General features: G+C 34.0%; 1 non-coding gene across 1 annotated transcript; it reads right to left on the bottom strand.

Annotated features, from left to right (window-relative positions):
- Nucleotides 1-11,366: 11,366 nt before the first annotated feature.
- TRNAS-UGA (transfer RNA serine (anticodon UGA)) lies at nucleotides 11,367-11,454 on the bottom strand. The gene has a single exon. It is a non-coding gene; the product is annotated as a tRNA-Ser (tRNA).
- Nucleotides 11,455-17,657: the final 6,203 nt, after the last annotated feature.

Below are 17,657 nucleotides of genomic sequence, written 5' to 3'. Positions count from 1 at the left end.
TCCAATGCAGACTAAGTTAGTGGTTTGATGGAATTTATTGTATGTTTTTTTCCACTTCAACCTTGGAAACCAATGAAAGACACCTTAGAAGAAGGAAACAATAAGCCATATCCCTCATATATAAAGAGGATATAAGTAAGTACAAAGGCATTAATTTACAAAAGAGTAATCATTTATAAAGTGGATATGTAGTTTTGAGGTGCTAAGTATCGATTTTAACATAATGAATGACTCAGATGTTGGCACCCTTCACTAGTACAAAATGACTAATTAGGTACTGAAAAAAAGCTAAAATTTTCATATAAATGACCATTTTTCAGTCGGTGACCAATAGTAGCTAATTTACAGTATCTTATAACGTGACCAACTTTTAGTCATTTTTAGTTTAGTCATTAATTGGTTTCTTCAATTTTACCATCTAGTAGTATATATAGTCATAAATTTGGTCATTATTTTTTCATTGGTTTAGTCATTAATTTTCACAATTAATGACCAAACATACAACAAAACATATTACTCTATGAATCCTCAAGAAAACCAATTAATGATTAAAGAAACATGACCAAAATCTTGGTCGTGTTACAAGATACTATAAATTAGCTACTAATCTTCATATATATACAAATTTTACTCATCATTTAAAACCAATTAATGACCAAATAAATATGACTAAATTTTACTCGTGTTATAAGATACTATAAATTAGCTACTAATAGTCGTATATATGAAAAATTTAGTCATAATTTTAATAAAAAAATTATCATTTGCAGTAGTCATTTATCTTTTTTTGGTATTTTCATATTCATTATGTAAACGACTAGTTTAGAGTTTCTATTCATTTCATTTAATTTCATTTATAATCATTATAAACGACTGATTTAGTCATATATTCATTTTATTCATGTTCATACTTAATTAATATAGACTACTAATTTAGTAGTTTTAGATTGATTTTATGTGTTTATTATTAATCAACTTAAATTAATTGTTATGATTTTGTGACTAAATTTAAAAAAAATGTCATATATTATGCATGTTTATCTAATATGATAATGCAAAGTTACATATGTTAATTACAAGACTAAATAATATCAAGTTCAAATAAAAATAATTTCAACCATATAAATTTATTATATAAAATATCAAGTATTACAATATGAGTTTCCAACTTAATATCGGTTGGACTACATTTTACACATAAAATATTGTTTTATCATTTCAAAACATTATCGCTGCGTTTCCAAATCATTGCAAGTGAATTCACCAACTCTAAAGGCTTGAACATCAGTCTCTATGAGTGTGTCTTATGCAAGGTATTGGCTCTAAGGGTATCACTAGACATATTCTCTTCTGTCTCTCATTTTGCATTTGTCATTCTAGTGTTATTGTTCTCCTCTTTCTTCAATTACTGCTTCTTACCATCAATATTGAGTTCCTCTCCGGAAAAAGAAAGAAGATACAATGCAGAGTATAAGACATGAAAGATGATGAATACTTGAATATAAAATAAGTTAGACTATAAAAGATTTATATGACATATACCTCAACATGTAGCTAGATGACCTCTACAAACAAAGAAAATAAAATGTCACCATAGAAAATAACACCTTAAGAAATTAGTATTCAACCTTCAACAAAACCTTAGGCACAATCATACCAACTAAGTTACATGTTAAAAATATTAGGCAATAGATAACTTGTGAAAACAAATTGAAAAAAAATTCAGCGTAAAAAATATCCTTATTATTTGTTCTGAAAGATTCATGTTCCTTAAATTTGGATATTCTTTTGCCCACAGTAAATGTTCCTCGCAATTATGACCTACATTTTTAGGATCATGAGATTGATCCAACATCATATTGGATTGTGGATACAAAATGATTCAACTTTCCAAGATGAGTACCTCACTTGGTTGAATTAAGGTGCTAGCTATGAGTAGTTTCAAAACCTTAGAGAAGTTGAACACTAAGGCCTAACAAAATATATCACCAATTGTCCATTGAAAGAAAAAAATTCAATCCCACAATGGCCTCTGGGAATACATTTTTTTTTATGGATATCACACTTTGAGAGATTATTGTTTAATATAATGAGAAGTGTACATATATTGTCACAATGCCCCTCACAGTGAGACCCTATAGTTGTGTCCTATAATATTAATCATATTATACTATTTAATTATAAATTATGACTATCATATAATTATCGATTTGAATAATTAGTCTGAAATTGTGTTTTTAGTATTTATGTATACATGAAAAAATTTGGAAAAAAAAAGGTACTTTTTGTGACTAGTTAATTTCGAGTGAATCTAAATACACACGAAATTATGGTGCATTAGTGTTTCTCTAGCAGTTATCTGTCCATTGTACCAATTGCTCCCATGTCCTCTACTACTCTTGGTGAATTTCTCTTTGATGATGTCCAATGCCAATGTAGTGGACATTTATCCTCAATCTTTTTCTGAGCCAAAGGGAAGCTCCACAAGTAACAACCAAAAAATAGCCTCAAATATATTATTGAGGGCCAAAATGTAGTAATTATATGACAAGATAACAAATGTTGCACACCAATCATCTTCCATTTAATATTTATTAATAATTTCTTTGCATGATCATGTAATACTAAAGTGTCAAGTAGGGACATTTAAAGTCAGTCATCCATCAATATCACCTTTCAGAGTGCTTAGTAGTTAATACTTCCTATTACACACACAATATATCACAAACTTCAAGGATAGCGATATAAACACAACAAAAATGAAATTAAAATAAATGCTAGGAAGTCAAATGCGACTAATCTTGAGTCAAGAAAATACTAAGCCCTTCACATTGGCAAGGCATTCTTAGGCACTAAAATAAAAAATCCTTCCATTGCATCATTTTCACCTTTTCTTTAATGTCTTTAATTGAGAACATAACTTTCAGAAGAAACAAATTCATTTAAAAAGGTCTAAAAATCCTAACAAATGCTCGATTGATTGTCATATCAATTAAATAGAAATGCAAGCATTCAATATGCTTTTAACTTGTGGAATAAATTGAAGAACATGAAGCTTCCTCAGCACTTGATCCTAATCAAATTGTAATCTGTGGGTTCCAATCAAGGAATCAATTTCCCTCCAAGATAGTTAAAAGATCACTTTGGAGAAGGACTTCTAGAAGCATTTGGATTGTAGAAATGGAATTAACTAGGAGCAAAATGAAGAACTTTAGTGGGTGCTCCAAAATATTTTAACACAATTGAAAATGATTTTATACTTCCTCCACACATTTTAAAACATAAACCATTCAGCTGCATCTCATTTATTTTCCACCTTTCTATAATATGTAATTCTTAGAGAAAGAATAGAGCATTCATAAATATTATCATGAAAGAGAACCCTTGATAGTCTTAATAAGTTGGGCTGTAACAAATAAACAATTTCATGTAATGAATAAATATTACATGGTAGATTTCAGTGATTAAAATGACAACTTTATTCTTAATCTCATTACAAAAAAGTAAATTCAACCCTAACTAGTTGGGATCTAATAAATCAAGAATTCCATGTATTAAAGTAAACTTACATGGTAGATCCCAATTATTTGTAATGACAACGTTATTATTGATATTATTACAACATAGATAAATTCAAGAGTACATACATATTTCCTTATTTGAGACAAACTTTGAACAAATTCCTAGATTTCATAGAAATATAATGATATGATTTACCTGTAGGACATGAGAAAGATATCTACATCTAGCACCCGTCAATGGATAATAGTGTTATTGAGACACCATCTCATTGTATTAGAATCATGTAGATAGATAGTGTTATAGAGATACCTTCCAACACCTATTCAACATTACCTTCAAGCTTCAAATTCATCAATTGATTTACTTTAGTAGCAAATTCTAGTGGGATTTCATTAAATACAACACGATAAAATCCATTTATGATACCTGCCATTGCCTTCTCTGGATCTATCCTCCTCTGGAAATAAAATAACTAATATCCCCTAATTCTGGAGGTACTTTCTTCATGTTCAACATGGACTATTAGGGTCTTCACGTGGAAAATGTTGCAAATATTAGATGTATAATGTAAACAAGCATGCAATTCAAGATTGCTCCTAAATTCTCTTAGGTGAATTATAAAACACCATGTACTTAAAACATGATATCTGTCAGTCAAAAACCTACCCAAAATCCCACTTAAGAATTCAAAATGTTGGAAATAGGAGATGTCTTAAAAATATCAACTATTTAATTGCACAATCACACTAAAATAGACAAATTTTTAAAATTTTTAAAAGTGAAAAAAATGGAGTTGGAATATTATAGCCATGTCAAGCTAGATATAGCTATGTAAAATGTAACTTCTATATAGAACACGTAAATGTAACTCCTATATCTACATGAAATGTAACTTCTATATAAAAAATGGAGTTGGAATATTATAGTTACGCCAGGGTAGATATAGCTACGTGAAATGTAACTTCTGTATAACATTTTAAATATCCTTTTTTTCAGTCATTTAAGAGACTAACATTTTTTTTATCTTCGGTTAATAACTTAATACTCCACCAAAAATAACATTGAATTAGTTCTTCACCAACCAAGGGAAAATTTTAAAACAGTGTGAAAATGCTTACTCATTCCCCTGTCATATTTCTGATATTTTATTTGTGTGCGGACTTAAGCTAGTGTAATGTAACTTCTACATATTTAATAGTTTAAATGTAAAAAATTGCCCAGCTTGAAGTTATACAATTATAATATGCACAATAAGATACAATATGCATGAGTTATAAGTAATATGATGTTTACATGTTATATCAAGACAAACTTTTTCTCATCTCATTAACTCTCACCTTATAGCTGTTGACGGGTATCGCCTTTAAAATTATGAGCCATCCTTGTGATATATTATATTTGATGATGGATATAGTTTTTAAAAACGTCAACCTTGTTTGTTATTTTATGTACGGTCAATTTAAATGGAAGTGCTCATAATTTTATTCAATATTATCTTCTACAACTAGAAATAAAATGATGTGGGGGTGATGTTTCTAGTGATTCTCAAACTTGTTTTAATTACCTAAATTTAGTCTATTTAAAATAAACATCGGTGGTGTCTCTAGTGATTTTTAAACTTGTTTTAATGACCTAAATATAGCCTATTTAAAGTAAATAGTTGCACTAACATCTTATCTCCAAGTCAATAACTTTGCTTGAGGGAATCTTCATGGCATCCACAATCTCTGAAAATTATGAAATATTAGTAGTATCTTGCACTAAATAGACAATTTTGGCATAGAATCTTTTATTGTGTTTTTTACTCCATGTCACAAATTTATTGATATTTTATGATTCTTGGTTTCGATTTCCATGCTAAGACTGGATTCATCATGCATGCTAGGATTTTTAGTTGTGCACACATCACATTGCCCACTTCTAATTCTATAAAAAATAGAGAGTATGCACAACGACATGTAGTGACATGTGGATGTCTATTTTACTCAATGATATGCTTGATTTTTTAACCCATTCCAATCCTACAACTGTCAAATTAAGAGAGACAAGGACATAAGAAGGACTATCAATTAATGAAATTAGAGACTTTAGAATGCAACTCAATTGTACCTAAATGTAACGATAAGTATTTGTAGCTTCATGGTCACCGATGAGCATTGAATCACAATGTGAAAAATTCCTTGCATTATGAGAATTCGGTTGCACGTGCACTAATCCTTTGTAGTAGTTCATTGACTTGCCTATAGATATAATTTTAGAAACAATCCTACTCTTGAAATTCTTCCCTATATGGATAATCTTTGTCCCCCGCTATTGATAGTTAATTTTTCTAGGAAACATAACTGAACTCTCCAATTTCATCATCTCCTTTCAAAACAATGCTTGAGTATTTCTAGGTGATTGTTGAACCAGTCTCTACTTAGGTCCATGAAATCCTTGATTTGTCTCCATCGCACAAACCTCTTTTTGTAGTAAAATTATAAATCCCACGTCTGCATTCCTCATCCCTGACATACCAATTCTTTACAGTGGAATACTTTATCATTGCTCCCTTGGTGCAATAGAGATCCACTATTGTGGCATGGAGATGATTGGTGTCATAAAATGGTGTAGTGCATCCTTCAATATATGTCAAAGAACTCCTCTCATCTATAACAATAAGAGTCCTCTCAAACCACCTAGTCTCCATCTCATTCGTCCTGAAATAAGTGGATATTTCCATGGGTGAGAAAGTGTGCTTAGGGATTTAATAGAAGGTTATATCACTAAAAAAAATACAATGCAACATAATAATTGTTAGTAGGAGGAACAACCCTACCAATCTACTTCCTAACTAGATAAGGATACTCTCGAATTACCTCTTATAACGAACAAAATACAACCTCAACTAGCTATAGAGTATACCTATGCATGGTAGCAATGAAAACACTGTCATAAACAACATCTACAACAACGTTGGTCAATCTACTCTTCTAGTCAAGAGCATGCCCAACTTTTGAAAAGTATGAAGCAGTTCAGGTTCCACCTCATCTAGGCTCCTCTTCTTCTTTTATTGTCTCTGTTTAGATTCAGAATAATAGCAAAGGTCTTGGAAATTCATGGGTGGGTAAAAGTTATCAAACCATTTGGGTTCTTCCATTTCTAATCATTGTCTATAATCATTGAATCTAAATTGCAAAATCCATTGAGGTTCCTTCTTTTTAGTTGAAATTAACCTAAGCTTTGGAGAGATGTAAGGTTTAATCAATCTAAGTATATTCTCTTTAAAATATATTAACATGGTTTAAAATTATAGGCACTGAGATCAAAATCTAAGGATGAAATAGAAAAGCTTTTATGTTCATGATTACAAGAAATTTTAATTTCATGTAACAAATTTTGAGGAAGGTTTAGAATTTTCATCCTACCAAAAAATTTTCTTGCATAACTCGATCACTTTCAATTTGGGCATGGTAGAGTCCATTACACAAACAATCAACCACTGCAGAAAAGGTGAAAAGAAAAAATAAAATTTCATGCATTTTGACCCTTGAAAAGTTAGGGAGGAGCAAACTCATCTGTACAATAAGGACATGCAAAAGGCTTACTTATCCATTGTCTCTTGATGAATTTTTGGCCGCAATCAATATCGGCATTATCATAATCATTAAACCCTTTGTAGAATAAGGACTTGCAAAATGCTTACTTGTGCACTGCCTTTTAATGAATTATTGGCCGCAATCAAGATCTGCATTATCATAATCATTAAACCCTCAAATCTAGATAAAATTTATGCTTTGATCATATAAACCCTCGAAATTGATTACCCATAAGAACAAAAATCATCTTTAGTAAAAATGAAGAACTCTTGAGAGTCCAAATTCACACTGATGTACAAATTACCAAAATCTCCACGCCCAATGACGTTTCCCTTCCTCCATCTAATCGATGATGGTCTCCTAAGGTGTTTCCCATGAAAACTCCATCTAGGGTTTGAATCCCATGAAATCCATAGATCATGTTGATGGTCTTCCTTTTTTTGGAATTTCCACGCAGATATAGACAAGATAGAAAAAAATAGGGATGAAAATTATCTGTCATGATAGGTTTAAGGAAAAACATTTGTTATGATGGAGTCTCACAACTAATATGGGGGGAGGACCACTATATTTTTATCAATAATAGTCTTCTTCATCCTGCTACTATAGGATCAGTATATAGTTTACTCGATCTTTGTCAATTTTGAACATATCAGAGGTATTATGGATACCTGGTAATTTCAAATTACCAGTGTTCAAAAGAAGTGGAAAAAACGGAGGAGAAATAAGTGAACCTGACCCATTGGCTTATGAATATATAAGCTACTCTGGTATTGAAATTTGATGGAGATTTGGAAAGTGGACCTTTCCTATCCGAAATTAATCGATCTTATTTAGTTGATCGAACTCCCTATTTTGTTGTTGATTGAATGTTTCGTCGGATCGATTTTTATGATCTCTTCTCCCTTCCCTGGACAGAAAGAGATATAGATCCTGAAGTAAGTCCATTCCGAGCCGAATTACAGACAACGTATTTTATCTATTTAGACGAAATTGATACACAAATAAAATATGTGATTCTGTTACGATGTACTAAATATTTTCATATGAATGTACTGTATGGTAATTACACTGGTGAGAAACAGATCGAAATTAAGATGTGAAAAGAGAAAACAAAAGGGAAAAAAAGGGTTTCACTTTTGGATCGCAATGGTTCAATATATAACTTCTTGCTATAGAAGGAGAAGAACTTTGGAGTCATTTCATTTAGCTCTATGAGTTATGAAAAAATCGATTCGTTCCTGCCCGTAGACTCATTCGTATCGGACCACGATGTAGTATACATAGAGATGGATGAGAGAGAATAGAAATACTCCTTTTCATTTTGTTTCATTGCAGAAGGTTCAAGACGAGAATGAATAGAAAATATTGAATGGAATATATATTGTGAATAGAATCTGGTCAACGGAAGGCAGAAAGCGCACTTCCCTCCCCTTAAATTGTTCCATTGATGTTATTCAATAGGTGATTCGAGGATCAGATAGGAACTCTGAAAACTTGGGATCCAGCGATCATGCATTTACCTATATTGAATCAGTTTGGTCCAGTTTCAAATATTTGTTCCAACAATGAATCTTCGGAACCCTATTTTTTTTTGAAAGGATGATGGATGAAAAATTGTCCCCAATTCATCGTATACCTTTTGATCATATAGGGTGCTCAGAAATGGTCAAAATAGTGAAATAGGAGGATCGCTATGACTATAGCCCTTGGAAAGTCTTCTAAAGAAGAAAAAACTTTATTTGATACTATGGATGACTGGCTATGCAAAGACCATTTCGTTTTTGTGGGTTGGTCCGGTCTATTGCTCTTTCCTTGTGCCTATTTTACCTTAGGTGAATGGTTCACGGGTACAACCTTTGTGACTTCATGGTATACTCACGGATTGGCCAGTTCCTATCTAGAAGGTTGTAATTTACTAACTGCCATAGTTTCTACTCCTGCTAATAGTTTAGCACATTCTTTTTTGCTATTATGGGGTCTCGAAGCACAAGGCGATTTGACTCGTTGGTGTCAATTAGGTGGTCTATGGACCTTCGTTGCTCTTCACGGTGCTTTCGATCTAATAGGTTTCATGTTACGTCAATTTGAACTTGCTTGATCTATAAAATTGTGACCTTATAATGCAATTGAATTCTCTGCTCCAATTGCTGTCTTTGTTTCTGTATTTTTGATCTATCCATTGGGACAGTCCGGTTGGTTTTTCGCACCTAGTTTTGGTGTAGCAGCTATTTTCCGTTTTATCCTCTTCTTTCAAAGTTTTCATAATTGGACCTTGAATCCATTTCATATGATGGGAGTTGTCGGAGTATTGGGTGCTGCTCTTCTATGCCCTATTCATGGTGCTACCGTGGAAAATACTTTATTTGAAGATGGTGATGGTGCAAATACGTTCCGTGCTTTTAACCCGACTCAAGCCGAAGAGACTTATTCCATGGTCACTGCTAACCGCTTCTGGTCCCAGATTTTTGGGGTTGCTTTTTCCAATAAACGTTGGTTACATTTCTTCATGTTATTTGTGCCAATGACTGGTTTATGGATGAGTGCCATTGGAGTAGTTGGTCTAGCTCTAAACTTACGTGCCTATGATTTTGTTTCCCAGGATATCCGTGCAGCAGAAGATCCTGAATCTAAGACTTTCTACACAAAAAATATTCTCCTGAACGAAGGTATTCATGCTTGGATGGCAGCTCAAGATCAGCCTCATGAAAACCTTATATTCCCTGAGGAGGTCCTACCCCGTGGAAACGCTCTTTAATGGAACTATAGCTTTAGTTGGTCGTGATCAAGAAACCACTAGTTTCGCTTAGCGGGCCGAAAATTCTTGACTTATCAATTTGTCGGGTAAATTGCTTGGGGCTCACGTGGTTCATGCCAGATTAATTGTATTCTGGGCCGAAGCAATGAACCTATTCGAAGTGGCTCATTTCGTACTGGAAAAACCTATGTATGAACAAGGATTGATTCTACTTCCCCATCTAGCCACTCTAGGATGGGGAGTCGGTCCTGGTGGGGAAATCATGGACACTTTTCCATATTTTGTATTTGGGGTACTTCACTTAATTTCTTCTGCGGTTTTAGGTTTTGGTGGTATTTATCATGCACTCATAGGACCCGAAACTTTAGAAGAATATTTTCCATTCTTTGGATATGTATGGAAATATAGAAACAAAATGACCACAATTTTGGGTATTCACCTAATCTTGCTAGGTGTTGGTGCTTTTCTTCTAGTGCTAAAAGATTTGTATTTTGGAGGTGTATATGATACTTGGGCTCCCGGCGGTGGAGATGTAAGAAAAATTACGAACCCGACACTTAACCCAAGTGCTATATTTGTTTATTTACTGAAATCTCCTTTCGGAGGAGAAGGATGGATCGTTAGCGTGGACAACCTAGAAGATGTTATTGGCATATCTTAACCAAACCTTTTGCATGGGCTCGTCGTGCATTCGTATGGTCCAGAGAAGCTTATTTGTCCTATAGTTTAGCGGCTCTATCCCTCTTTGGTTTTATTGCTTGTTGTTTTGTTTGGTTCAACAATACCATTTATCCTAGTGAATTTTATGGGCCCACCGGCCCAGAAGCCTCTCAAGCACAAACGTTTACCTTCTTAGTTAGAGACCAACGTCTTGGAGTTAGTGTGGGGTCTGCCCAAGGACCTACTGGTTTAGGTAAATACCTTATGTGTTCTCCGACTGGAGAAATTATATTTGGAGGGGAAACGATGCGTTTTTGGGATCTCCGTGCTCCTTGGTTGGAACCCCTAAGGGCCCTAATGGTTTGGATCTGAGCAAGTTGAGAAAAGAAATACAGCCTTGGCAGGAACGACGTTCAGCAAAATATATGACTCATGCTCCTTTAGGTTCTTTATATTCTGTGGGTGGTGTAGCTACCGAAATCAATGCGGTGAATTATGTCTCTCCCCGAAGTTGGTTATCCACCTCCCATTTCGTTCTAGGATTTTTCTTCTTCATAGGTCATTTGTGATATGCGGGAAGGGCTCGTGCAGCTGCAGCAGGATTTGAGAAAGGGATTGATCGTGATTTCGAACCTGTCCTTTCCATGACTCCTCTTAACTGAAACAATAGATCAAACCAGATGGAAGAAAAATTGATTCAATTTCATTACATCTATCTCCCATATCGGCGGGATAGGAATCTTTTCAAATACTCTTTTTACAACTAGATCCTTGTAGCTCGGCTATATACAGCCGAGCTATTCCCTTTTTTTTTATTGGACCGGTAAATGCAATTGTTGAAAAACAGAAGGAGAGAGAGGGATTCGAACCCTCGATAGTTTTTTTATCTATACCGGTTTTCAAGACCGGAGCCATTAACCACTCGGCCATCTCTCCCGGGGACAACTTATATTCTACCCCTTTGTATAATCCCTAACTATAAGCATAAATTCGGGTCGATACCAACTATACCTATGACATATGATGTTTTTTCATCATCTGGAATGGAAAAAAAAAGAAACAAATTTCCCTCTCCTCTCACACTCAAATATCAAATTGAAAAAGTTTTAAAGCTCGATCAATTTATGGTCAAATCCTTTCCATAGTGCATTTTCTTCAGAATTGAAAATTGGGGATTGGATGGTATAGTCTTTTCAATCTGTTGGGAGCTTGTAAGATCACAACCATGACTATTGCTTTCCAATCGACTGTGTTTGCATTAATTGTTATTTCGTTTTTACTAGTGATTGGTGTACCTGTTGCACTTGCCTCTCCCGATGGTTGGTCAAGTAGCAAAAATGTTGTATTTTCGCATGTATCATTATGGATCGGATCAGTCCTTTTTGTAGGTATCCTTAATTCTTTCATATATTAGATATGTTCTAGATGTTTTAGGTTCACACTCCCTCCCCCTCCTCCCGGAGGGATTTATAGCTTTTCTGAAGGGCCTTTTACTTCAGGCCCAAGGAGGAGTGATTTTCCATATCCGTAATTGAATTAATAATTGGACCATTCAAAAATGGTATCTACTTACGAATGGGATTGAACATATATGTATTTTACATTTCAATTATATGAATATCTATATATTCATATAATTGAAATGCAGGTATGGTTGAATGGTAAAATTTCTCTTTGCCAAGGAGAAGATGTGGGTTCGATCCCCACTACCCGCCCTTCACATGGAATATGAAAAAGATTAGTTCATGTATTGATAGTTTCTTTTCCTCACTTATAATTCAGTTATAAATTGATAAGTGAGAGAGCAATCCTTTCCGGACCAAAATACTTTGTAGGTTCTGGTCTGGCGGAGACAGGATTTGAACCCGTGACCTCAAGGTTATGAGCCTTGCGAGCTACCAGACTACTCTACTCTGCACCATTGATTTATATCATAATCAGAATGGGTACACAAAACAGTAATGGGATATAGTACCCCTATCCCTATATAGGGATAGGGGTACTATATCCCATTATCACAAGAAATTTCAATTACTTTTTTCCTTTTCCTACCAACTCGATTTTTTTATCCCAGGCAATAAACATGCGTGGGCCATCTCACAAAGTATGTGTCCGGACAATCCAAAGTCTCGATAGTTGGCTATAGGTATTCCAGTCGAAGAACAACGTCGATGGAGATGTGTAGGTGCACTATTATGTGGTGAAGATTGCAATTTTCTATGAATTTCTCATTTGTCATCCAATGATGACACTTTGCTTTTTTCCTCCAAAGATTGACGAATTAAATGATATTTCCGTTCCAGTGCTTGTCTCTTCTTCTCTCTCTGAATGAGACTCTTTCTCGCCATAATAGTTCATTCGGTACTATTACCTACCAGGAATCAAAATATAGATCAGATTTTAGATGGAGTAATATTATGTTGATTACTTTTTCTCTGTGGGGTATTGTCATTGTATCAATGACAATACCCCACAGAGAAATTGATGAAGAAGAATTAACCAAATTTACCTGATGTAGAGGCAATTAAAAAAGCTGCATAAGTGAATATATAACCTACGGAAAAGTGAGCTAATCCAACTAATCGTGCTTGAACAATGGAAAGGGCTATTGGCTTGTCTCTCCATCGAACTAAATTAGCTAAAGGCGTGCGTTCACGGGCCCATGCAAGAGTTTTGATCAGTTCCTGCCAATATCCACGCCAGGAAATAAGGATCATAAATCCAGTAGCCCAAACAAGATGCCTGAATAAGAACATCCACGCCAAAACAGATAAATTTTTCATACCAAAAGGATTGTATCCATTAATAAGTTGTGAGGAATTTAACCATAGATAATCTCTTGACCATCCCATTAAATAAGTGGAAGACTCATTAAATTGTGCTACATTACCTTTCCATAATGTTATATTCTTCCAATGCCAATAGAAAGTAACCCATCCAATAGTATTCAACATCCAGAAAATTGCTAAATAAAAAGCATTCCAGGCCGAGATATCGCAAGTACCACCCCGTCCCGGACCATCGCAAGGAAAAATATAACCAAAATCTTTTTTATCTGGCATTAACTTGGAACCACGCACATCCAAAGCACCTTTAACTAGGATCAATGTAGTTGTATGCAAACCTAGAGCAATAGCATGATGAACCAAAAAGTCTCTAGGACCAATTGTTGAGAATAATGAATTATTATTATCATTAATAGCATTTAACCAACCGGGTAACCATATGCTCTTACATGCATCAAATGCTGGACCACTTGTTGAAGATAGGAGTACATCGAAACCATATAATGTCTTACCATGAGCAGATTGTATCCACAGAGCAAATATGGGCTTGATCAAGATTTTTTTTTTTGGAGTACTGAAAGCAAGCATAACATCATTATGGACAGAAAGTCCCAAGGTATGGAAACCTAGTAATAAACTAACCCAACTAAGATGAGATATTATAGCTTCTTTCTGCTCTAACATTCTCGCCAATACATTATCCTTATTATGTTCCGGATTATAATCCCTAATGAGGAATATAGATCCATGAGGAAAGGCTCCTGTCATAATGAACCCGACAATGTATTGATGATGAGTATACAATGCAGCTTGGGTGGTGAAGTCTTGTGCTATGAATGCATAAGCAGGTAAAGAATACATGTGTTGAGCAACCAAGGAAGTTATAACCACCAAAGAAGCTAAAGCAAGACCCAATTGAAAACGAAGAGAATTATTGATTGTGTTATAAAGACCCTTATGTCTGTGTCCTAATAGGCCTCCTGGAGGAACATGTGCCTCCAAAATATCTTCCATACTGTGACCAATCCCAAAGTTGTTTTTATACATATGACCAACAATTGAAAAAACAAATGCAATAGCTAAATGATGATGAGCCATATCAGTCAGCCATAAACTTTGAGTTTGTGGATGGAATCCTCCGAGAAGAGTTAGAATAGCAGTTCCCGCCGCTTGGGAGGTACCGAATAAGTGACTACTAGAATCAGGATTTTGAGCATAGAGATTCCACTAACCTGTGAAAAGCGGTTCTAAACCTTCGGGATGCGGTAATACATCCAAAAAATTATTCCATCTCACGTGCACTCCCCTTGATTCAGGAATAGCGACATGAACTAAATGCCCTGTCCAAGCTAGAAAACTGACTCCGAAGAGTCCTGAAAAATGATGATTGAGACGGGATTCGACATTTTTGAACCATGAAACACTTGGTCTCCATTTAGGTTGTAGATGTAACCTACCCACTATTAAAAAGATGACAGAAAGAAATAGCAAGAAAAGAGCTCCAGCATAAAGATATTCGTTAGTGCGTAAGCCAATTGTATACCACCACTGATAAACACCGCAGTGCTACAATGTAATGTTGTAATTTGTGAATATTTTATTTGAACCTAGAGTTAAATTGGAAATGAAAAAGAAACGAAATATTTATAATTGAAAAACTAAAAGAAATATTTATAATATAAAACAAAATATATAAATTTCAATTGGATTAAATGATTTATTTTTAATAAGAATTTGCCGCTAAATTAAAAAGAAGAAGAAGAACTTAAAAATGATATTAGGATGAGTGTAAACACTTAAATATAATCTCAATTAATAATAAAAAGTTAAATTAATAAAAATAGTAGAATTCAATTTGTTATATTTTGATTTTGTTATTAACTTGCGAATAGGCTTTGTTACAATACCATGGGCTAATACCATTGCTTATCAAGCCTACAAGTCCAAAAACCATAACTTATTTCACAACCAAAATATTTTATAACAATATGACAAGATTCTTAACTGAGGATATTCACCCTCACTTTACCATGGATATTAACTTGTAAATCTGCTTTGTTACAATATCATGGGCCAATACCATGGATTATCAATACCACGCAAAAAAAGACATAACTTATTTCATAGTAAAAATATTTTATTTTAATTTAATTTTACAAGATTTTTTAATTCAACCTAATAGGGAAAATGTTACAAACCCTCTATCCTCACTACTACTAAAAATATTCCCATAGAAATTAAATTAAAGTTTTAAAAAAATTAAGCTAGGATGGATCTATGTCGGTTATATATATATATATATATATATATATATATATATATATAGAGAGAGAGAGAGAGAGAGAGAGAGAGAGAGAGATCCATCTTAGCTAAGGATCCAAGGGATGAGAGCAAGCAAAATGACTAATTATAATACATTAAATATAGTGCATGATTTTTTTAAAGTTTTTCATTATTTTATTTTCTTTGACATGATTGATGCAAAATATAGGTTTAATATTTTACAACTAGTTAAGTTTTTTTAATTTAGGTAATTTCTTAAACATAATACAATGTGATCAAATTTAAGAGAGAGTTGGGGAGGGGGCAGAGAGAGGGACGAAGATAGTGAAAAAGTTGGAGGATAGAGAGAGAGAGAGAAAGAGAGAGTGATGGGGGGAGAGAGAGTGAGGTGGGAGAAAGGGAGTGAGAGGAAGGAAGAGAGAGGAGAGAGAGAGGAAGGAATGAACAAAGACATAGAGAGATATAGGTGGAGAGAGATAGGAGTGATATGGGAGAGATGGAGAGAGAGTGAGGGAGAGAGGAGAGGAGGGAAGAAAAATAAGAGAAGAGGATAGAGATAGGAAGAGAAGGGGAAGTGAGAGAGATGGAGACATAGAGATGGATAAGGATAGGGAAGGGGGAGATAGTGATAAAGTTGGATGGAATAGAGAGCAGGGGGGAGTGATTTTGGGGGAAAAGATAGAGGGAGGTGGGAGATAAGGGATAGCGAGGAATGAAGATAGATATGAGGAGAGATAGATGGAATTGGAGGGGGTAGGAGAGGGAGCGAACAAGAAAAACATAGAGGGAGAAAGGTGGAGAGAGGGGGGGGGGTAACAAGGTAGTCATGGATAGAGAGTGAGGGAGACAAGAGAGCGGGAGGGAATAGAGAGAAGGATATATATAGAGAGGGAGAGAAGGGGAAGAGAGGGAGAGAGAGTGTGTGTGTGTTTGGGGGGTCAGATAGAGAGAGGGAATAACAAAGAGACACAAATACAAATATAGATATTATATTATATTATATAACCAACCTAGATCCATATTAACCCTATAACTATCATGTTCCGAGAGTGATCCAATCTCTCGAGGTGCAAACATTTCCTCAAGTTTTGCACTAGAAAAAAAGGTTTGCACCTAGAGAGATTGGACCCCTCTTGGTGCTTGATAGATCCAGGGTTAAGATGGATCTAGGTCAATTAATATGAAATTAAACTAGTTTTTATTTGATATTATAGTCTTAAAAATTAAAATTTTCCTTCAAATTAATTTCAAATTTGAACTAGATCCAATTAGATTCAATGAAGAGATTTTTAAAAAATATGTAAAATATTTTTTTTTATTAAAAATATATATTTTAAAATTACAAATTATTAGAGGCAAATAATGAAGTTGGATCACCTATACACCATGTGAGGACGAATAAGTGTTTAAGGAAGGATAACATTTCAACAAATCCTTGACATCCTTTCAATCCCCTATCACTTGTAAGTTTAGATTGCTTGACACAATTAAGATGACTAACAAAAAAAACTAATTCATATTATTGTATTACTTTTTAGATAGTTGTATTTTTGTTCTTAGACTAAATTAGTCATTCATGTTAGTCATTTTTAGTTTTATTTCTTATTAGCTAGTCACATATTTTAACCCGTGACTAAAATAGTGATTTATGCTAGTCGTTTTTAGTTCAGTCACTTAAGATTGCCCATTTTTGGTAGTATTTCACTTGGAAAAGTTGTGGTGAATAACTTTTTTAGTCACCTAGTCACTAACTGCTCATTTTCTACTAGTGCTTAGGACTCTCTGTTGAAAAATGTGTAACTGTATTCAATTTTCATAAGTACAAATTGTATTCTTGTAAATTATAAAATGAGAAGAAAAAATTATTAATGGGTCATCGGTTTCATGCTTGAGTTCTTTTATTTTATAGGTTAAGCACCCATTGAGTGCTTCTAGGGTTTGTTCTAGGTTTACGAATCATTGTCATATATTGAAGACCCTATGGGCACATTGTATCTTATAAAGAAAAATGTGTTTCGTCTTTAAAGTGTCAAAATAACTCAAAGATAAAATTGGCCTAAAATTAGTCAA

The sequence above is a fragment of the Pinus tabuliformis genome, chromosome 7, assembly GCF_031772625.1.
Source record: "Pinus tabuliformis cultivar Carrire ecotype Pingquan chromosome 7, CPIR1, whole genome shotgun sequence".
Classification (NCBI taxonomy): Eukaryota; Viridiplantae; Streptophyta; class Pinopsida; order Pinales; family Pinaceae; genus Pinus; species Pinus tabuliformis.
The sequence above is the reverse complement of the archived record's forward strand: the minus strand, read 5'-3'. Positions and strand labels throughout refer to the sequence as shown.